This window comes from Saimiri boliviensis, chromosome 8 (assembly GCF_048565385.1).
Source record: "Saimiri boliviensis isolate mSaiBol1 chromosome 8, mSaiBol1.pri, whole genome shotgun sequence".
NCBI lineage: Eukaryota > Metazoa > Chordata > Mammalia > Primates > Cebidae > Saimiri > Saimiri boliviensis.
In genome coordinates, this window is record NC_133456.1 from 64,625,206 (window position 1) to 64,649,426 (window position 24,221).

Sequence of the window (24,221 nt, forward strand, 5' to 3'; positions counted from 1 at the left end):
CTCTGAATTAGGTAATGGTTTCTCAGATATAATACTCATATAAGAATGTGTGAATGTCATCAAAATTAAAAACTTTTGTGTTTCAAAGGATACCACCAAGAGAGTTGAAAAGACAACTCAGAGAATGGGACAAAATATTTGTAAACCATGTACCTGTTAAGGGTTTGGTACTCAGAATACATAAGGGATTCTTATAAATCAACAATAAATAGGCAAATAACCCAATGTTAAAATGAACAAAGGATATGAATAGACATTTCTCCAAGGAAGATACACAAATGGTCATGAAAAGATGTTTAACATCAATGGCCTTTAGGGAAATGCAAATCAAAACCAAAATGAGACACTACTCTGCATTCACAGTAATAGCTGTAATTTAAAAATAAAAGGAAACTAACAAGTTGGTAAGAAGGTGGAGAAACTGGAACACTCCAATATTGCTGATGGAAATGTAAAACATAAAATGGTACAAACTCTCTGGAAAACAGGACGGCCATTTTCCAAAAAGTTAAACCTAGAGTTACTATGTTACTCAGTGGTTCTGTTCATATTCCTATACCCAAGAAAACTGAAAATACATATTTACCAAAGAAAGTACACCAATATGAGAGCAGCATTATTCATAATAGGCAAAAACTGGAAACAACCCAAATGTCAATCAAATGATGAATGGATAAACAAGATACGTTATATGCATTAAAGGGAATATTATTCAGCCATAAAAAGGAATAAAGCATTGATATATGCTACGACATGGATAAACCTTGAAAACATTATGCTCAGTGAGGAAGCCAGCCACAAAAGGCCACATATTTTATGATTCTATTTACATAAAATTTCCAAAATAGGGCAATCCATAAAAACAAAAGGTAGATTAGTACTTAGAAGAGGGTAGGGGGAGAAGAGACTGGGAAGTGACTGCTAATGGGTATGGGTTTCTTTGAGAGTGATGAAAATATTCTAGAATTAGATAATGGTGATGGCTGTCAGAATCTTGTGAATATACTAAACCCACTGAATTACGCACTTTGAAGTGGTGACTTGTATCGTATACTGGCTTAGAACATTTTATCAAAATTGAAATCAAACTTCTAAAATTCCTGCTTCATGTTTCATTATAACCAAACCACATTTAGGTTTAGTTTAATAAAACACAAAGCCATGTGGGGTTTGCTCTCAATGGTAAAGCATGAACCATGGAAGCATTAGCCATGGAAGCCATGCTGTTTTTCTCTTGCAAACTGTTTATTTATCCCAGTGCCACAGGTATAATTTCAATAAGTCTACTTGCAGCAATCACCTTTGGAACCATGTTACCAAACTGGGTTAACCTCAAGTTGCACTTTGGAAAATTCTTGGAAAAAGTCAAAGGGGATAGCTTCCAAGCTTCCGCCACACATTTCCTGAAGATTCTATGTTACCTCTATATACTTTGTCTTATCACTGAAAACATTAAAATGGCTGGTGAGAAAGTAAACATGGGATGTTACAGAGCAAACTACTCACTGTCAGAGGAAGGAAAGCAAAGCTTTTCCCAGAAGCATTTTGTTTTTTCTTTCTTTGTTTTTCTTAACTTTTTTTTTTTTTGAGACAGGGTCTTGCTTTGTCACCAAGGCTGGACTACAGTGGTATAATTATGGCTCACTGTAGACTGGACCTCCTAGACTCGAGCAATCCTCCTACCTCAGCCTCCCAAATAGTCGCGACAACAGGGGTTTCATTATGTTACCCACGCTGGTCTTGAACTCCTGGAATCAAGCAATCCTCTCCCAAACTGCTAGGATTACAGGCATGAGAAACCACCCAGAAGTGTTTTCTGTCCATTAAAGTTACATGATTAGATAATTTTTTTTTGAGATAGAGTCCCGCTTTGTTGCCTAGGCAGGGCTATAGTAGTCTGATCTTGGCTCACTGCAACCCCTGCTTCCTGGGTTCAGGCTATTCTCCTCCCTCATCTTCCTGAATAGTTGGGATTACAGGCACATGCTACCTCACCTAGCTAATTTTTGTATTTTTAGAGAGAGAGGGTTTCACCATGTTGGTCAGGCTGGTCTCCAACTCCTAACCTTGTGATCCTCCCACTCCTAACCTTGTGATCCCAGCCTCCCAAAGTGCTGGGATTACAGGGGTGAGCCATCACTCCAAGCCAATTAGATGTTTTGAGATATTCAACTATGATTCATTTCCTCTTCAGTCTCTCCCAACACATACACACACACACACACACAAAGTTCAAATTATATACCCAGGGCTTTCATAGTTGCTTGTTTTAGGAGGAGAACATCTGGAGGAAGACATCAACTCCTGCTCCCCTTTACACCCATCTCTTTCATTTTTCACAGTGGCAGTCACGTCTGAACCAGTGAAATTGTTCTAAAAGGTTTCTCAGCCCATTGATTTACTGTGAAGATACTTTCTGAACCGACTTAGTTCCTTGGAATCTAGTACCTCTACTTTTTCAAACACAAGCCCAGGTGGGTAAGTTTTCAGAGACAAGCCCAGGTGGGTAAAGGATGGTCATCAGTACCCAGTTTCCAGCTTTCCTAGCTCCACGACGAGTACTTTCTACACTAACCAACCCCTCCCCAGTCTCTTGAGAAGAGTCTGCCTCCTGCAGAGTGTTGGGCCCCAGGTGGCTGCTCCTTCCAACATTCCAACCCTCTTGTGTCCTTCTACTGTGAAGACCCCTTCTCCTGCCTCTTTTGGCCTCATTCCCCTCCTTTCTTGTCTCTTTCCTCTATTCCAATTTCCTTCCTTCAAATCTATAGTTGCAAACTTTTCCTGGGAGGTATTACAAACGAATACAACAGGAACATGATACAGATTCATTTCTTTAAAAGTCATCTTGCCATACGTATATGTGAAAACAACACAGTCCTCTGAACTTGAGCCTATCAAATAAACTTCCATTGTTCTCATTCATAAAACAAAAAGGTGAACAGCTAATCTCCATATCTACTTCCTTTCCACTTAAGAAGGAATAAAAATATTCAGTGCTATAGATAATATGTCAAATAAAAATGGAACAGAAATTCATTCCCAAAACTAGACTAGAGTACACACAATTTCTTGAGCAGAGAAAAAAATAATTCTTAACCTAGCCACAAGCAAGGAAAAAAAAGTCATAAATCAATAAGAATTGAAATTACATTCATCCTTTATATGTAAACCAGAAAATAAGTTCTTTTTATGTAACTGAGGTAAAAATCAGAGAGTTCACATTTATTTATTAAAAATACCCTTAAATTGTTTCTATTCTTTGGAAAGGTTACTGTATTGCTCACATTATAATTTTAAATTTGTGGTAGGTAAAGGAAAAGAAAAAAACCTCCTGACCCGTAATGATTTTTTTCTATTAGAAATGTAGAAACTATTCCTTCCAACATACTATGTTTTCACTAGTGCATGTTTTTAAAAAATAAATTCTAATAAAAAGCCTTAAATCCTACTTCCCTATTGGAAACATACAGTATTTATATTCTGGGCTTAAACTCCCACTTAAAAACTTATTTTACTACTTCTCAGGTAAATCAACAGTTCCTGTAGAATCTTAGTAAGCAACCTTAGCCTTCTAAGAAGAGGCAGCAGTGACTTGGTATGCAATCCTCTTATCATACTTGAGAGTGATGTAAATAAATGCCTCTCAGAGTTTACTCTTCCCAGGCTTCATTCAAAAAGGAAAACAAAACACATACCTCTCCCTAGAGAAGATCCAGCTACTATACCCAAAACATAAAGTCAAGTCATCACGAGCTAAATTTAGGAAAAAATGCCATTCAGGGAGCCATGCCAAAGATGTTTTAGATGAATGGACAAACTAATATCAAATGAGTATCAAATGCTTCCATGCATTATAAAAATGAAGAGATATTACACTAAAACACGTCGTTAATCCAAGAGATATCAGCAGTTTCTTTCTTGGAAGTATGATTTCTAACTGCTAAAACTTCCCAAGTGATTGCATTAAAATGTATCTTGCTTCATTCCTCAATTGGCTACACAGCATTACTTATTCTATTATACTTTTTCAAGAGTGGGGGGAAAAAGAATTAGAATACAGGTGTGTTACTGAAATGACCTCAAACCCAAATAGCATAGTTCGCTCTCATTTAACCAATGCATATTTCATTTTTATTACCTCACAAGATATCAAGTTATTCTAAATTATTCATGATCACTCCTTCCCGGTAACATCCATATGTTCTCACTTACCCAAAAGAGAAAGCCATATCCATTCATGATTAGTAGCATTTGCAACCTATCACCTTTTTTTAAATGAAAGATGGTTGAATATTTCAAAAAATAATCACGATAACATGGGCAAAAGTTAAGGTCTTGGGTCACATACTAACATTAATTTTAGCCAAAAGTTTTATCCTGAACTAATGATAGATGTTACTGACAGAAATCCATGATTAGATATTTTAATATTAATTACATTATTGAAACATAGGCAGTTTGCAGAATTGTGAAATGTGCCTTGCACAAGGCAAGTGCTCCATACATATTTGTTAAATGAACAAATGAATGCTTAACTGATGAAAGTTTCATTTTAAATGTAAAAATGAGATATATTTACTTTAAATGTTCCATGGTTTTACTGAAATAAATATCTAATAAGCCCCTGCCAATTTGCAAATTGAACACTGAAAATATCAACCTCCTTACAAGGTCAAGTTGATGCTATTTAATATTTATTAACTCCCTATTAAAGAAAGCATGAATGACTATATACTTGAAATCCACATTTTTGCTCAGTAAGTTATTAAAAGAGGTAGATAATTAAATAATCCTTCAAACAGATTCTGGTTATAAAATGTTTTTTTTAAGCTGAAACTATACAAATACTACAGGAAAAAATACATTAATAAAATAAAATCTGGCAACTTATTGCTAAATGCCACAGTCCAATGTTTCTCCATTGTTGGAAACTGATGTAAAAAATTTAAAGTAGCAAACAATTTAAGGAGATTCTTGTGTAATGCATCGCTTTTCTTAAGGAGTAAAGTGAAATAAGATTCTGTGAACTACTTCCAGGTCAGCTAGAGTTAAATGAGAGGACTTTTCTTACATACAATGAAATACAGACATCTGTTCTCTACAAGTTCATTTTTGCAAGTTCATTTACAAGCACATGTGTTAACCCTCCCAGTATCCCATCATAAAGTCAGGAATCATTAAGAACTTCTAGTGGGCTAAAGAGGCAAGGTACAGAAAGGCTAAGTGATATAAAGGGTCTTATGACTTCCTACATTTCCATGTCTTCTGGAAAGGACTTCAGAAAGAGTACAGATTCACAAAGTTTTGATAATAGTTTCATCTCTTAAAAGCTTTACTATCCTTAATTTTAGAACACTGAATTTGTCCCTTCCTCAGAAGGACTCAATTGATTTCATACATCACTTTCATTAGCGAATTAACAAGAAATCAGTTTCCCTGAAATACTTCAAGGCAGGCTAAAGTTAAATGACATACTCATTGGCCTATGTGTAATACCAATACATGATATGTACACTCAAACATATCAATAATTGCATTAAATGTGAAGAGAATATCTGCTGCAATTAAAAGGCAAAGACTATCAGACTGAAAACAAAGAAGCAATTATATACTCTTTAAAGAAATATACTTTTAATATGGGTGACAGACAGCTTAAAAGCAAAGAGGCTGGAAATATTACCATGTAGACTATTAATATAAGAAAGCTAGTATTATATGCCAAAATCAAAGTAGACTTCAAAACAAAGAATACAAAAATCAAAAGTCCTTTCCATAATGATAAAAAGATACGTCATCATGGAAGAGATAACAATCTTGAATGTAGGCACCTAACAATAAGGCTTCAAAATACAGGATGCATGAACTGAGAGATCTAAAGAGAGAAATTGAAAATCCACAGTAATAGTTGAAGACTTTAAAACCATTCTCTCAGTTATGAATAAAACAAGCAGATCCCACTCTCCTCCAGAAAAAGGAAAAACACAAAAACAAAAACAGTAGAGACAGAACTAAGACTCCAAAAACAGAATCAACCAGTAATTCCCAACTGGCATTTATAGAACACCAACTTAACACTAGCAGAGCATATGTTCTTTTTAAGTGCATGTAGAAAATTCACCAAGACAGACCATATTTTGCTTTATAAAACAAGTTTCAAAAACATCACAGAATTGAAATAATAAATAGAATGTTAAATGACAACAAATGCATTAAATTAGAAATAATGAAGGGTAAACTGATAGATCCACAAGTATTAGAGGACTAAACGACATACTTCTAAGTAAACCAAGGGTTAAATTGTAAATTAAAGACAAAATAGAAAATATTTTAAAATGAATAAAAATAAAAACACAACATATAAAAATTGTGTTTGCAGTGGAAGCAGTTGTTAAAAAGAAGTTACAGTTTAAACTCTTAATAGAAAAGAAGAAAGGTTTTTAAATCAACAATTGGACCTCTCACGTTAGGAACAAAAGTAGAGGAACAAATGAAACTTAAAATAAACAAAACATTTTTAAAAGGGCAAATAATAGAGAAAATCAACAAAATAAAATAATGTTTCTTTGAATATATAGGTAAAATTGATAAGTCACTATCAATACTGCTGAAGGGGAAAAGAACAGAGAGGGAGAATGCAAAATCCAACAGCAGGATGAAAAGGGCAACATCACAACCGATACTAAAAACATTAAATGAAAATGAGGGGAGACATTTTGAACAACTTAATACCAGTAAATTCAGGACATTTGCTATAAAAAACAAACTACTTCAAAGATACAAGTATCATGGTTGATGCTAGGTAAAGTGGAAAATCAAAATGAATTTTATCTATTAAAGAAATTAAACTTGCAATCCAAATCCTTCCCATAAAGACAGCTTCAGGCCAGAGACCTTACTCACGAATTCCAACATTTAGAAAATAGTATCCATCTTACAAAGTCTCTTTCAAAATATAGAGAAAGAAGGAACACTTCTTAACTCATTCTATGAGACTGGCATTATCATGATATCAAAAAGCTAACAAATATTACAAGAAGAGAAAATTACAGACCAGTATTTTTTTAAGAAAAAAAAATTAAATTCCTTAAAATCCCAGAAAACACAAAATTCCTTAAAAATATTACCAAATCAGTTTAAGATTTTGGGCTGAGACGATGGGGTCTTCTAAACATACAATCAAGTCGTCTGCAAATAGAGATAGTTTGTCTTCCTTCTTTCGTAATTGAATACCCGTTATTTCTTTTTCTTGCCTGATTGCTCTGGCTAGAAATTCAAACACTATAATGAATAGGAGTGGTGAGAGAGGACATCCTTGTCTAGTGCCAGATTTCAAAGGGAATGCTTCCAGTTTTTGCCCATTCAGTATGGTATTGGCTGTGGGTTTGTCATAAATAGCTTTTATTACTTTGGGATATGTTCCATTCAGCAAAGTCTCAGGATACAAAATCAGTGTGAAGAAATCCCAAGAATTCCTATACACCTATAAAAGACTAAAAGAGAGCCAAATCAAGAGCAAACTCCCATTCACAGTTGCTACAAAGCGAATAAAATACCTAGAAATATAACTAATAAAGGATGTAAAAGAACACTTCAAGGAGAACTACAAAACACTGCTCAAGGAAATAAGAGAGGACACAAACAGATGGAGAAACATTTCATGCTAATGGTTAGGAAGAATCAACATTGTGAAAATGGTCATACTGCCCAAAGTAATTTATAGATTCAACACTATCCCCATCAAGCTACATATGACCTTCTTCACAGAACTGAAAAAAACCACCTTCAACTTCATATGGAACCAAAAGAGAGCCCACATAGTCAAGACAATCCTAAGCAAAAAGAATAAACCTTGAGGCATCATGCTACCTGACTTCAAACTATACTACAAGGTTACAGTAATCAAAACAGCATGGTACTTGTATCAAAACAGAGATATAGAACAATGGAACAGAACAGAAGCCTCGGAGGCAACAACACATCTACAACCATCTGATCTTTGACAAACCTGCCAAAAACAAGCATTGGGGAAAAGATTCCCTGTTTAATAAATGGTGTTGGGATAAGTGGCTAGCCATGTGCAGAAAGCAGAAACTGCACCTCTCCCTGACACCTTACACTAAAATTAACTCCAGATGGATTACAGACTTACACATAAGACCTGACACCATAAAAATCCTAGAAGAAAACCTAGGCAAAACCATTCAGGACATAAGCATAGGCAAGGACTTCATCACTAAAACACCAAAAGCCTTGGCAACAAAAGCCAAAATAGACAAATGGGATCTAATTAAACTAAAGAGCTTCTGCACAACAAAAGAAACAGTCATTAGAGTGAATGGGCAACCAACAGAATGGGGAAAAAATTTTTGCAATCTACCCATCTGACAAAGGGAGAATATCCAAAATCTACAAAGAACTAAAACAGATTTACACACACACACACAAAAAGAAACAAACCCATTCAAAAGTGGGCAAAAGACACGAACAGACACTTTTCAAAAGAAAATATATATGAAGCCAACAAACATGAAAAAATGCTCATCATCACTGGTCATTAGAGAAATGCAAATCAAAACCACATTGAGATAGCATCTCTCGCCAGTGAGAATGGCGATCATTAAAAAATCTGGAGACAACAGATGCTGGAGAGGATGTGGAGAAATAGGAACATTTACACTGTTGGTGGGAGTGTAAATTAGTTCAACCATTGTGCAAGGCAGTGTGGCAATTCCTCAAGGACCTAGAAACAGAAATTCCATTTGACCCAGCAATCCCATTACTGAGTATATATCCAAAGGATTATAAATCATACTATTATAAAGACACATGCACACATATGTTCATTGTGGCACTGTTTACAATAGCAAAGTCCTGGAACCAACTCAAATGCCCTCAATGATAGACTGGACAAGGAAAATGTGGCACATATGCACCATGGAATACTATGCAGCCATAAAAAACGATAAGTTCAGGACATGGATGAATCTGGAAACCACAGTTCTCAGCAAACTGACACAAAAACAGAAAATCAAACACCTCATGTTCTCACTTGCAGGCCAGTGATCAACAATAAGAACACGTGGACACAGGGAGGGGAGCATCACACACTGGGGTTTGTTGGGGGGCACTAGGGGAGGCACAGCAGTGGGTAGGGAGGTTGGGAAGGAATAACATGGGGAGAAATGCCAGATATCGGTGATGGGGAGATGGAGGCAGCAAACCACATTGCCGTGTATATACCTATGCAACAATCCTGCATGATCTGCACACGTACACCAGAACCTAAAGTATTATATATATACACATATAGATATATATATAATACCAAATCACTTTAGTGTATTTTTAAAAATGGAGTTGTCTCAGAATAAAAAATTGGTTTAATATTCAAAATACCAATCAGTGTAAAATGCATTAACAAAACATAATTATCTTAATAGATTAAGAAAGTGATTAAGACAAAAGTAATCACCTTTTTGATAAAAATTACCAGCCAAGTAGAAACAGAAATGAACTGCTTCAATATGATATAGAGTATTAACAAAAAACCTACAACTAACATCATTCTAGTGGTGCAAACACGGCTGACTGCAGCCCGGACCTCAACCTCCTGGGCTTAAGTGACGCTCCTGCCTCAGCCTCCCACGTAGCTGGGACTACCGGCATGCACCAACAGCATCGGCTAATTTTTAAATTTTTTTCAGATGAAGTCTTGCTATGTTGCTCACACTGGTCTGATGAACTCCCATGCTCAAGGGATCTGTCCACCTCAACCTCCCAAAGTTCTGTTGGGATTACAGATGTGAGCCATGCCCTTCTTAATGGTGAAAATCAAGCACTTGTGCTCTACCATTAGGAAGAAAGCAAGGATAGCCTTTCTCAATATTTCTACAACCATTTTACTAAAGGTTCTACAAGAAATGTAAGTCAAGCTAAGAAAATGAAAGGCATTCAAGAGGAAAAGAAATATAAAACTGTCATTATTCACACATAATTGGACTGTATATTTTAAAAAGCATAACATCTATAAAAGAAATAAACTACTTGAATGATAGATACTGTGAATTAACAATGCTGCAGAGTACAATGTCAATATATTAAAATCATTTGTACTTATAAATATCATACAGTAATGAAAAAACAGAAAATAAACGCTTAAAAACCATACTTGCATTAGCATATAAAAAATCAAGTACCCAGGAATTAACAGATACGTGCAATACTCCTATACTAAAAATCACAAATATTGTGAAGATAAATTAAAGACAATCTCAATAAATGAAGAGAGATGCTATGTTCATTGAGTGGAAGGTTCAACATTGTTAAGAAGTCCGTTCTTCCTAAACTGCCTCATAGTTTTCAATTCAATTCATTTCAAAATCCCAATACATCCTTTGAAGAAAGAGATAAGATGATTCTAAAATTCATGTGCAACCGCCAAGGATCTAGAAGAGCCAAAAGAAATTTGAAAGAAGAACAAATCTGAAAGACATACACTGAATGATTTCTACCTACAGTAATATAGACAGTGTATAATTTGTATAAAAATAGACAAATAAAATCAAATAAAAGAATAAAGAGTTTAGAAAGAGACCCCATTATTAGGTATTTTATTTTAACCAAGACACCAAGGCAGTCCACAGGAGAAAAGTCTTGTTAATAAATGTTGCCAGAAAAAATGAATACTTATATTTTTAAAATTATTCTCAATCTTTATGCTACTCCACACACAATCATTTATTTGACATACATCATGGTTTAAACATAAAATAACAAAGCACAAAATATTCTCCAGAAGAATACAAGGAAAATATTTTCATCATCATGGAGGGACAAACAAAATGTTAATCTCAAAAGTTAAAAAAATGACAAACTAGATTTCCCCGAAAGTAAATACTTCTCCTCATAAAAACATCATTTAAAAATTAATATACAAGCCACACTCTAGGAAAACTATTAGCAGTATATTTTGTTGCAGAATATAGGTAAATAAATAATGAATAGATAAAAAGTCCCATAAAAATAGGCAATACTTCAACAAACACTTCCCAAAAGAAGATCTATACATGATAAATTAGCATATGAAATATATACATGATAAATTAGCATATAAGGCTTACAGCATTAGCCATACAAATTAAAACCATAGTAGAATATACTTTCTCCTTTAATAGAATAGCTAGAATCAAAAAGACTGGCAAATGTTAGCAAAGAAAGGAGTAACAGGAAGCCCCAACCTTGCTGCCTTGCTGGTAGGAATGCAAAATGGTGCAAATACTGCGGATACCTATCAAGTACATGTGTGTACATTGTGTGTGTGTGTGTGTGTGTGTGTGTGTGTGTGTGTGTGTGTGTAAATGACCATGAGAGAAATTTCTGGATAAATTCAACTCTTGCATATCTTTCTGTAGGTACCTGTCTGTGACTAGCTGGGTATAATCAACTGACAAAATGCACCAAAGTGAACACATAAGATTTGTGCATTAGGTTGTGTACTAATCATACTTCAATTTTAAAAAAATGAAAAAAAAACTATTAGAGAAGATTATACATTTTAAGGACAGAATTGCTCTGACTATTTTTGCTGCTTGTTTTCCATTTTTCCCCTCGTGTAGGGTGCACTAAGAGACAATAATTAATTGCAGTTGTTCCAAGTATAGGCTTTGCATATAGACAGACCTAACTTCTAGCCCTGTCTCTTGCCCCTGGTTCTTATCCTGAAATCTGGTTGACTTTCTAAACGAGGAACTAATCCTGTCTGAGCCTCAGCTTTTTCATTTTCAGACAAATGCAGGTAACAATACCTATTTCCCACTAAACACTCTAGCAATATCATGATATAGGAGAGTCATATATTGATAACAGTAATCACAGCAAAGCTAATATGAATGAAAATATTGCTAAAATCTACATCAAACATATCTGGGCTAGACAATTACATGTGATTTCATTATTTGTTTTTTCTACAATACAATGAATTTTGTATTTTACTTTTTACTATAAAATATGACACCTTACGTAGCTTAATCTTTGATACCTTACACAGTTGTTATAACCAAAATGAGATAATATATAGGAAAACAGCATGTCCATTATAATCTTGTGATATAGTTTCGATATCTGTCCCCTCTAAATCTCATATTAAGATTTTATCCCCAATGTAGGGGGTGGGGCCTAGTGTGAAGAGTGTTTGGATTACGGGGATAGGTGCTTTATGAAGGGTTTGGTGCCATTCTGAAAGTAACAAGTGAATTATTGCTGCCTTCTACTCTCACCATGTGATGTCTGCTTCCTCTTCCCTTCTGTCATGAATGGAAGCTTCCTGGAGTCCTGAGCACAATGTCAGCACTATGCTTCTGGTACAGCCTACAGATCCATGAACCAAATAAACCTCTTTTCTTTATATATTACCCAGCCTGAGGTATTATATTTCCTTTATAGCAATGCAAAAAACAGACTAAGACAACTTGTTTCACATAAGGTCTGCACTGTACTTGGATGTGTTATATATGTGTTATTGCATATGATCCTTAGAGTATGCGTATTAAATAGATACTATTATTACTTCCACTTAAGAATTGAGAAAATGGGGGCTTATTGAAATGCCATGCTCCAAGATGCAAGGTGGAGAAGCAGTAGAGCCAGGATGCCCAACTTATCATTAACAACCTTGGGTCTTTCCATCTTCCATCCTAGTATCTTCAGTAAATTTTCCAATCCCCTCATGATTGCAAGATGGTTACAGATCAGGCATTGCCTATTTACACAGGATCCAGAGTCCAGAAAGAAGAAGTCTTGACCTTTTTGTCCCTTTATAATCTAACTAGTCAGATAACAAGTACAGAGTGTTTCCCCCTTTTATAATTCTTTTTGAAAGAAGGTAAGTAGAAAGTGGCACATCTAGGTTTAATGAAATATTGTGGCTGAGATTTTTACATGCATGGGGAGTGATTAGATTTAAGGATTCTGATGGGCCAGTATCCATAAATCACAAAGTGTGGACATGTGCAAATGAAACCAAGCTGAAGTTACTGGGTGAATCACAAATTAAGTTGTAAATTCTGTATTGCTTTTACATATGATCGAAACAAAACTGAAGTATGTAATTCATATTATTTTAAATATTAAAGAATAACTATATATAAGTCCAAACTCCATGCATTTTCTGTAAAAGAGCTGAAGGAATCTTGGCAAACTACAGAATTAACCATTTATTGACATTTGTGGGCTTTGAAATCAGGTTTTAAAGAAGGAAAGTATTACAAGTACATGACCATCCTATGTAGTATGATGAAGTGAATCAAATTTAATATTTGTTTGACCAAAATATCTTAAAAAGTAATACTGATCTTTTGTAGGACCAAATGCCAAATAGTTCCATGATAACTTGATCATTAAACAGTAAGTATAGATACACTTTTAGGCAGACTGTAAAGTTAAAACTCAAGATACTTAACTTGACAAAACCTTGATATCCATCATTTAAAGAATGCCAAATAGCTGTCTTTAAAAAATCTAATGACTTTTCTGTTTCAAATAATAAAGCTAAAAATGTATTTAATGTTGGATAAGTATAGACAAAGAAGGGATCTATTCATGCCCATTTAAGACAGTTTTCTTGCTGTCAAAATGAGCTACAGAAGAACAAATGAGAATTGCATTCTATTTTATTTCACCTTTCCACAGAGGCACAGTACGAAATTCTTTTCTTGTAACTTCCTTGTTAAAATTACAATGTATCAAGTAGAATACCAACCCACTGGGATAATGGTAAAATTACTGTCTTGGCATTCAGACTTCATTTCCTCAAAGATTTTAAAAGTTGTGACAAGCTGCTAGATGTCTTCAAACTACAAAGAAAAGCAAAATATCCTCATATTGGCTGGCACAGGACAAGACAGCAAACAAAGTAGGGCGTGGAGCCCCAGGCAATGATTTTTCTATAGAGATTCTGAATCTGAGAAAACCTCTTATCAAAATATTTGTTCCTCTATAGTGATAGGGGAGGTTTCTAGCTAAACACGTAATGAGCATTTAATTAAAAACGTAAAGCCATTAATAAAATGAGAGACTACAGGGAAAATGATAAAATATATATTTTACCCTATAAACTTCTGTACCTGGACTGACAGAAACACTTCCCTTCATTTGTAAAGTTCACATATCTTCTCTGTTTTTAACCTGCATTACTGATGAAGAATATACTATGCAATGTGAGGCAAAATTTGTTAAGGAACTATATCAAGTGATTGCTTTATAAATAATCTATTGAGCACAAATTTGGACTGGCTGGATTCAAACCCCTGCTACAGAACTGTCTAGCTTTGAGACATTGGTTTTTAGTTACTTCCCTCTGTGAGCCTCAATTTTCCCATCTAATCAAAGGGGTTAAAAGTAATACCTACCTTATGAGTTGGTTACGGGATTCAGTGAATTTATATTCATAAGGCACTTGGAAAGTGTACAATATATACTTAATAAGTATTATTAGTTAGTACATGTTATTGACTAGTAACACTATAAATGAATGAATGACTAAAGCCACAACTCAAGCAGGGCCCTATGTTGAACACTACCCAGGACATAACGAAAAACAAAAAAAGATATTAGATCTCTTTTCTCAAGTAATTTTTTTTTAATTTTTTTATTGCATTTTAAATTTTGGGGTATATGTGAAGAACATGCAAGATTGTTGCATAGGTACACACATGGCAGTGTGATTTGGTGCCTTCCTCCCCACCACCTGTATCTGGCATTTCTCCTCATGCTATCTCTGCCCAACTCTCCACTCCCCACTGTCCCTCCCCTATTTTCCCCCAACAGACCGCAGTGTGTGAAGCTCCCCTTCCTGTGTTCATGTGTTCTTACTGTTCAACACCCACCTATGAGTGAGACCATGCGATGTTTGATTTTCTGTTCTTGGATATATATCCAAAGGATTATAAATCGTTCTACTATAAGGACGCATGCACATGAATGTTCATCGCATCACTATTCACAACAGCAAAGACCTGGAACCAACCCAAATGCCCATCAATAATAGACTGGACAGGGAAAGTGTGGCACATATACACCATAGAATATTACGCAGCCATCAAAAATGATAAGTTTGTGTCCTTTGTAGGGACATGGATGAACCTGGAAACCATCATTCTCAGCAAACTGACACAAGAAGTAATTTTTAATCTAATTAGGGAGCACTGAGGTATCTGTGGTGTTTGCCTGCCTAGCATCTATTCTGCCTTGACCTGAGTATGGTGAACTGCCTCTCCTAGCTACTCTTACTCTATATAATTCAGTTGGGACCTGCCCATTTCTCCTTGTCTCTCAAAGATCCAAGGAGAGAAACACAGTCCAAACCTAGTCAAGAAGAATTAATTTCATTATTTTGTATGTATAGAAAAATGACTTCTATTTCCATGGAGGAATAAAAACGCATTAAAAGTATAAGAGTAGAGTTATGTCAGCCGGGCGCGGTGGCTCAAGCCTGTAATCCCAGCACTTTGGGAGGCCGAGGCGGGTGGATCCCGAGGTCGAAAGATCGAGACCATCCTGGTCAACATGGTGAAACCCCGTCTCTACTAAAAATACAAAAAAACTAGCTGGGCATGGTGGTGCATGCCTGTAATCCCAGCTACTTAGGAGGCTGAGGCAGGAGAATTGCCTGAGCCCAGGAGGCGGAGGTTGCGGTGAGCCGAGATCGCGCCATTGCACTCCAGCCTGGGTAACAAGAGCGAAACTCCAACTCAAAAAAAAAAAAAAAGAGTAGAGTTATGTAATGGAGGTGGGGGTAGGGACAAGAAGGAGGCAGGCAGTTAAGGACAGATACAAACAAAACCCAATTGAGTCCAACATCAGGGATTGTTTATAAATGTCATCTTTTTCCTTCTCATTCAGGCACTAGATAGGACCCTTTGATACAGCCATATCCATAAGGCTGTTTTTGGTCAATGAGATGTGAGTAGAAACATATCTCCTGTTGGCAGAAACTTGAAAACAAGTGCACAATTTACCATGTTCCCTTTTTACATCATTACAAGATTGGAAGCACATATCAAAATTGTGATTCCAACAACTTGGGTCTCTGTGCAACTATAATGGGCAGATTTTACCTTCCACTTATAGTGAATATGCAGTATGAGATGAAATAAGCTTTAGTTGCATTAAGTTACAGGTGATTTTGAGGACTTAGCGTGCTGGACTGATACAAGAGCAAAGAGAGATAAAAGAGAGTTAGAGGCACAGGTACCCCAAAACCACTATAAAGCTCCAGGACCTCACACAGCTCAGTTATCCCGAACTTTCCAATAAAGAAAGCCAATACATTTGGGAGGGAATGGAGGATAGAGGCTTGAGCTAGTTTGACTTGGTTATCTGACATTTTCAACCAGAAGTATACTTTCCAATTTAGGAAGGAACTGTATTCATGTGGGAAAAGTAAAATAAACATACAGTACTGTAATACAGATGGCAAATTACCACAAGACACTTTTAAGCAGACAGTGGACCAAATGGTAAGCTTTAGACACAGATTAGCATTTGAGAAGAAGGATGGGTGGTGAATGAATGTACAACACAGAGATAGGGACACCTGAGCAGTGCTCAGAGCAGTGGCTCTTGGAGCTCCCAGCACCTTTGGAAAAACATATGGGGGCATTTTAGTTGACTCACTGAATTGGGAATACCAGGGTCTTTAGAGGACGCAGGTCATGGGGCTAGATGTCCTGCAATGCAATTTCCATGTAACTTTCAAATGAGATAGTCATCATATGGGGTTAAAAAAAAAAAAAAAAACCTACTCATTGTTTTCTGAGCTTACAAATAATCATTTGCATTGTCTTAATACATAAAGATGCAACTATTATGCCAATCAAAGGAAAACTGAATTCATAACGTCCAGATGTCACTAAAAGTTGTCCATCATATTAGAAAACACAACAACAGTTCCAGCTACACCTTCAATGGGAATCCAGTCAACAACTTGACTCAGTGACATTGGTCTGCTGCTGCAGCCATCACATTCACTATGATGCTATAAATATAAACAAATAGACATAATGAGCTATAATTTTAAATGTCAGATCTGAAGAAAAATGACTCAAATATTTAGTTGACTACTATCTTATTTCTCTGAAAGCCCAGCTTAATTATTACAAGCAGATGCAAGCATTGGCAACCTCATCTCAGATTCCGGTAAAGTCAGGGCTAATCATTTACAGATTAAAACAACAGATTATATTACCAATAAATTTCTTTGTTTTTCTACTTTTATTACACTTAGGACCTTATGTTGTTTTTTAGATACATATTCTATTTGTATCACATCAGTATAGAAAGGGGATGTTAGAAATTATTAGTTATATCAATGAGATTTGAAAACCATTGACTCCAAGAAAAGCAATTAAAATAATAATGTTGTCAAAATGTGGGAAGACTTGAATGCCAGGTTGGCAGTTTTTTTTGTTGTGTTTTTTGTTTTGTTTCGTTTTTATATTTCCCTGCAAGCAGCAGGAAGCTATTACAGTTTTGCAGTGGGAAAGTGGTGTGAAGACAGCTGTGTTCTAAGATAATTCATACAGTAGTGTGTAGGGTGATCTGGGGAGAGGAGAAACCAGGGAGGCAGCAGCTGTAGTCATTTTAACGTTATGATAAAGGCCTGGACGGAGGGAAACAGCTGGCAAGAAGGAGCTGAGCAAAAATGCAAAGACTCTATCAAGATAAGTGACTGGGCTGGAAAGGTGAGGAAAGAATCAATGGTAACTCCAAGGTCCCTGGCTTTCCTGATAGGGAAGATGTTTGGTCCTGAGACAGAAATAGTAAAGAATAAGGCAAGAAGCTATGTCTGGAAAAAAAGGATGAGTTCAGGTTCAGATATCCTTGAGTTTAAATCAAGAGCAAGACATTCAGATGGAAATGGCGGACTGTGGTTGGCAATGTGGGGCTCAGCACAAGGAAGGCTGAGGATACATAATCAGGACACAGAAGCACCAGAGATGTAGAGAGAATGGGTTCCCTAAGAGGCAAAAAGAGAGAAAGGAAAATGCAGTCTGGGCTGAGGCTCAGAAAAAAATCTACCGTCAAGCATGGGAAAAAGGCTAAAAACTCAACCAGCCAGAGCAACAGCTGGAGACACATAAAATAACTCCAATAACTCATTGGTGTAAAGGAGTCCAGTGGTTTAATAGTCAAAGCAGGTAAAGTGGTGGCGAAATTCATCAGCAAATATCACTGAGAGCTTAGAAGGAATGAGGACCGGGACTCAATCAAAGAACTTGACATTAAGAAACTGCTTGTGATCCTCAGGATTGCCACTTCTGTGGTGGCCAGATCAAAAGGCAGACTGGAAGATGATCAATGAGAGAGAAGAAATGCAGGGGGCAGGAGGAGGGCACCTGTTCTAGAAGCTCAGTGGTGTAAAGGAGTTTAACAGTAAGAACCTTCAGGTCACAGACACTGATTGCAATATAGAGTATGATGAGGAATGCTGATTTATATAAACAGCAGCTTCAAATCAGACTCAAGAATTGATAAAAAAAATACACTTACTCTAAAAATCACTTGGCAAAAGGAAAAGCAGAATGTAATACACACACCCACACAAACACACAAACACACAGACACACACAAAAAAACACACATTGTATTCAATGATTCTTACTTAAATCAAAAAGAGTAACACAAGCACTTTCTCTTAACTCCTCAGACTTCAGAAAGTAGCTGTCTTCTATGGCTTGGCTATAAGAGTGATGTGCTGAGTCACTGTTTTCCTGAAGGATAATAAGAATAAAGTGAAAAATCTTGATAGAAATTTATTTCACAGTAAATGTGGGTGACATCTAACTAAAGATTAACCTCTATTGTTCTTAATAAATGGATTTTTTAAAAAGCTTCTTAAACAAAACTTTAGACTTTATTTTCAAATTAATCATAAATTCCACTTACTTTTATTGTTTAAACTTACCAAAAAAGAGATTCTCTTATTTTACACAAAATAAGTGAAATTTACTAATTCAGCAATTGCTACCTTTAATCACTTCATAAAACTAGCAGTTATTGAGTACTTAGTATGTTCCAGGCACAAATACAGTTTTACAATAAACTTAGCTTTGTAAAATATAAGTGAATATGCAAATTAACTCAATATTCTAATTTATATATTATGAGATGCTGAATTTTTATTTGTTTTGTTTTTAGAAAATGTCACACCAATGCTGACTAGCAAATTAACTGAGAGTTTTATAGCTCGGCAAATTTGTTTTCACTTTAGAACAATTTATGACAAGGAGTCTATAATGCATTGTGGCTAATTAATGACTTTTTTGTGGTTTAACATACATAATACATTAGCTTTGTGACAGTTTCATCTCAGAGCCTCCTGAATCATCTCTCTCTCAAATTTCAAGGCATGTAAGTGGTTGAAAAAATATAAACTCTATTTTCTCTATTGTTTCATAACAACTTCTAGTACAAAGGCGATTTGCTTATAAGTATTCAAGAACAATGGACAGACACAGAAGGTTGAAAGGAGACAACTCTGTGTGACTTCAAATTTCCAAAATTATAAAAATGTGACATAACTAGTCTAGAATTCCTAATGGTGCTATAATGTCTATGTGGTCATATGGAGGGAAAAATTTTTATTAATGTGAAGAATATATTATTCCTGTTTGAGTAGAATAATTATAACTACCAATGATTAAGTACCTCTGTGCTAGAAACTGTTATTTTAAATTTCGTAAGAGTTATGACGGGTTCATTACACAGGTGAGAAAGTTGGAGCTTAGTTAAGTTTAACTTTCCAAGGCTACACAGTTAGGAGGGGGAAACTGTGTAGGAGACTGTTTCCTGATTGGGACCAATGAGATAAATATTAGCTACTGCTTGTATTATTTTAGCATCAGCCAAGAGGAAGCCCACTTTGATTATGAGAGATGTCTACTGACTTGGAAATTCTAATAGAAAATAAATATCAAATATATATCTCTTCTCCCAATATCCTCCCACCTCTGGGCTACACTAGAATGAAGTAACTTGGAACAGAGTGACAATTCGCTCCATAGAGGTGGAGAAAAAAAAAATAAGACTTTGAATGGAGGCCACAGAGGGGATAAAAGGCACAGGGAGCATGGAAGAGAAGAGACAAAACTCCAAACGAAACATTTTATTCTCCTAGCTACATACCCAGTAAGAGATGGGGATGCCCTGAGAGGTGCGGGCAAACTCTGAATAGATTCCAAGCATCGAGTCTATTGTGTACTTTCTAGTCTTTATCTTGTTAGGCTCCAGAGTTGTTTGCTAACGGACAATTCCACTAGCCTCTAGCACTATTAAACACCTTGTATTGGGGTTAGATATCCAAAACTGGATTTTTTATTTCAAAAAAGGATTAAATAATGTATACCAACAAAGCCTCAAAATACATGATCAAAACCGAAATCAGTGAGCCTCTTTCCTGAACAAGTCAATAAATATAAAATAAAAATGTACAATAGACTTGAGCACCAGGGTTTCCTCAATCTCGAAATGGTATAATTCCATCATTAGAAGATCTTACTATTCAAGAGGCAAAGATCCAACATCTTCAACATGGCATCATTATGTGCCATAAGGATAGCAAATGACCTGGGAGTAATCCCTTTACCTTCCAGTGAAGTATGACCAATGTTGTCCTGAAATTCAGTTGGATCCCTCCCATATTCCTAATGGCACTGGCAGAAGCAGGCAATTTAAACACTCCATCCATTCCATTTACATAAAATTCTAAGGTTACAACTTAATGAGAGAGAAAAGGGAAGCTTCAGTCTCTACCCATTAGTTCACAGGTCTGACATTTAAAAAATTTGTCAGTGCATATTGCTTGTACACAAGCTTCTCTAAATCTGACTCATACTCACTGTGGTTCTAAAACAGAAAATCATATTATATAACTAAATCAGAAAGAGTTTATTGCTATCCTTAGAATAATGATTTCATTAGCTATATAAACCTCTTTACATTATTTAATACATGTGAAAAATCTCTACACTGTAAGCAAAAATCTTCCCTAAGCAAAAATCTTTCTAGAACTATAGGCTATCAGGCAGATTTTTTTTAATGAATAAAGAGTAACCCAGACATAGTTCCTCCTAGCTACTGAGCTGTGGCTTTGTGAAATGGAATTTACAATTACGAAAAAGAAAACAGCCCCAAATCCCACAACTCTTTTCACTTAATTATTCATGATATTGATCAGCACATTTATTTTTAAAAACAGATGAAGTTAGAGCAGCATTCATATAGGAAGAAAACTTCTTGCTAACTTGCATTACTGTGGACTGGGGAGTTTCTTCTTCAGGGATTTGTACTTTGCATATGGAAATTTTAAAGCCAATCAAACATCATCACAACATATTTAAAACAAGCTTACAATGTTAAAAGCCATCTTTGCAGGTGACACTTTTAATCCTAATTCACTCATCAAGATAAATTTCTTTTTATTGTTCTTAATCAAAAAAATTAGATAACTCCAGCAATACTAAAAATAAACGTGGTAATGATGAAGAAAACAGGATAAGTCATTTAGGAGCTTTCAATTTTTCTTCAAGTTTTACAAGTCATGTTCACTTTCAGTAAATCACAAGACATTCGATGTAAAACTTTCTACTACTCATACCAGTTAAGTATATCTTAGAAGCTTCTAGAGTAAAACACAGAAAATATGTGAGCTCAAGTATTTCCTTAGAGTGGAAGATTATAAAGATGATAGCCTACTATTCCTTTCAATGATGTCATGCTGATCTTCCCCATCAAGAGTAGAGTCTGCTTCCCCTACTCTTGTTTCCAGACTGGCCTTATGACATGCTTCAACCAACAGAAAGTGGGAGAGGTGATACTCTGCCAGTCCCAGGCTTGGATCTTAGGAGACTTTCCAGCTTCCACTTTCCACCTCTTGTAATGTAAGAGAAAGGAAAGCAAACCTGGGATGCTGTATGATGACAAGTGAGGGACAGCAAGCCACCCAGGTCCCAGCCATTTCAGCTGCCCCACCTGAGCTACCAACCTTATAAGTGAAGACATTTTGTATTCTCCAGCCCCAGTCAAGTCACAGCAATCAACACCACATGGATCAAAGATGAGATGTCTTTGAAGAACCTTGTTCAAACTCCAAACTCACGGAGAATTATAGGTAATAAAGTAAGTTTTTAAAAATTATTTATATTTTTTTGAGACAGAGTCTCACTCTGTGCCCCAGGCTGAGTGAAGTGGCATGATCACAGCCAACTGCAGTCTTGATCTCCCTGGCCCAAGTTATAGATAACCAATAAATTTACAGTATAATTAAATATAATGTGATTTTCAGTTATACTGAAAGTTACTGTGTCCTTTAGTATATAGTAAGCCATTCATATTAATTCTATAAGAAAATCAATGAAAAATACTTCCTGAGACATCTACTATGTATAAGGCACTAAGATAAAACTAATTCTAGTAATATCAACAATTTAATGTGAGCTTAAGTATGATTATTTAGTCATCGAATATTTATGAAATGTCTAGTAAGAGCCAGATAGTGTGCTGGGCACAGGTGACGAGCACTCAGAGAAATTTCAAAGTTTAGATAGGTATACAGGCAAGTAAAAGGCAAATATAATACAGCATAATAATTGCTATCATAACGAAGAATTAAAATTTAGATGTAGAGATATTTTTAAAATCTTGAAATAACTATGTCGAAACAATACGAAAAGCATTTCATAAGAAAGGTAGCTACACTGCTCATTTGTTGTAAGAACTCAATAAAGTGGTTAGCATAACACTTAACACATAATTAATCCACATTGAGTGATGCTAAAAGTCCGAACTATATAAATGGCTACAAGAATTCAAGCAGCAAGAGATCATGAGTGGTTTGTATGTTATTTATGGATCTTATCTAATTTGTTCAGTATTTTGTGGAACTACTCTATACCAGTCACTGGGATACAGGGGTAGCCAAGAAATAAAAGTTTCCTGCTTTCATACTGCTCTATTTGGAAAATAGACACAAACTAAGAACAATGGGTGATAAAGAAAAGCAGAGCAAAAGACTATCATCTGTTCAAGGAAGTGTCATTTAATCTGAAACTTGTTAGATGAGTAAGAATGACCCATGTCAGCAGTCCCCAACCTTTTTGGCACCAGGGACCAGTTTTTCATGTAAGACCAATTTTCCATGAACCAGGAGGGGGCCGGCGATAGTTTGGGATGAAACTGCTCCAACTCAGGCATTAGATCCTCATAAGCAGCATGCCACGTAGATCCCTCACATACGCAGTTCACAAAAGGTTTGCACTCCTATGAGGATCTAATGCTTCCACTGAACTGACAGAAGGAAGAGCTCGGCAGTGACAGGCAATGCTCAGGCAGTAATAGGATATAGGAAACCATGTATAGGCTACCAAAGCCTCTGTGGGAAATGACTAACTGAATGTGAAATGTTCATATTGCATCAGCCAAGGCAAGTCACCTGACCAAACCTTCCAACATCAATGAGGCAGAGAAGATGCACCATCTTCCAGAGGGAAGTAATGATTCCCAATGATTTCTCAATAGCAACAAGACAAACAATTGGATAGACAGGTCTAGATCTTTACATGAGACTGATGGGACTAAAGAGACCTGAAGAAAGAACATAATGTCCAATCTTTAAAAGGATTGGTACGATCTTGACAGAAGTAAAGAAAACTAGTAAGATGATTCCACCCATAAATGTAGGACAATGAAAAGGAACACACAGTTGGTTGATGACAGTTTTTTTGTTTATTCCCATGCTTCTCTCTTTACAAATGAGGAAGAAAAAAAGAGGGAAAAATGAGTTAATCCTATGTGGGATAAGAAGGGTGGGGCAACCAAGGGCCCTCCAACCTAAAGAGCAGAGAAAGAGGGACAGCTTTGGAAAGAAAGGAATAAAAAGGTGTAAGGTGAATAGGGTAGTTGAAAGAGGTCTTGAAAAGCAAACTCAATTCCAGCCCTACAGACGAAATCCTATAAATGTAGAGAAAAGTGGGACCAACTTGGGGTCTGAGATCAGCGGAAAGGTTCGCTCACAAGCACGATGGAGAGAAAGCGATAGTTCCCATTTACAGTTACACAAATTTTTCTTCTAAGTGGAGGCTGTTCTAGAATGAAAAATGCACTGCTTCTGGACATAAGAAATACGGGTTTCATTTCTGGGTAGGTCATTAACCTGTTATTTGACCTAA

At 35.9% G+C, this 24,221-nt stretch overlaps 1 protein-coding gene across 3 annotated transcripts in view; it reads right to left on the minus strand.

Annotated features, from left to right (window-relative positions):
• CNTN3 (contactin 3) overlaps positions 1 to 24,221 on the minus strand; it is a 335,565-nt gene that overhangs the window by 297,380 nt on the left and 13,964 nt on the right. The window lies entirely within an intron of this gene.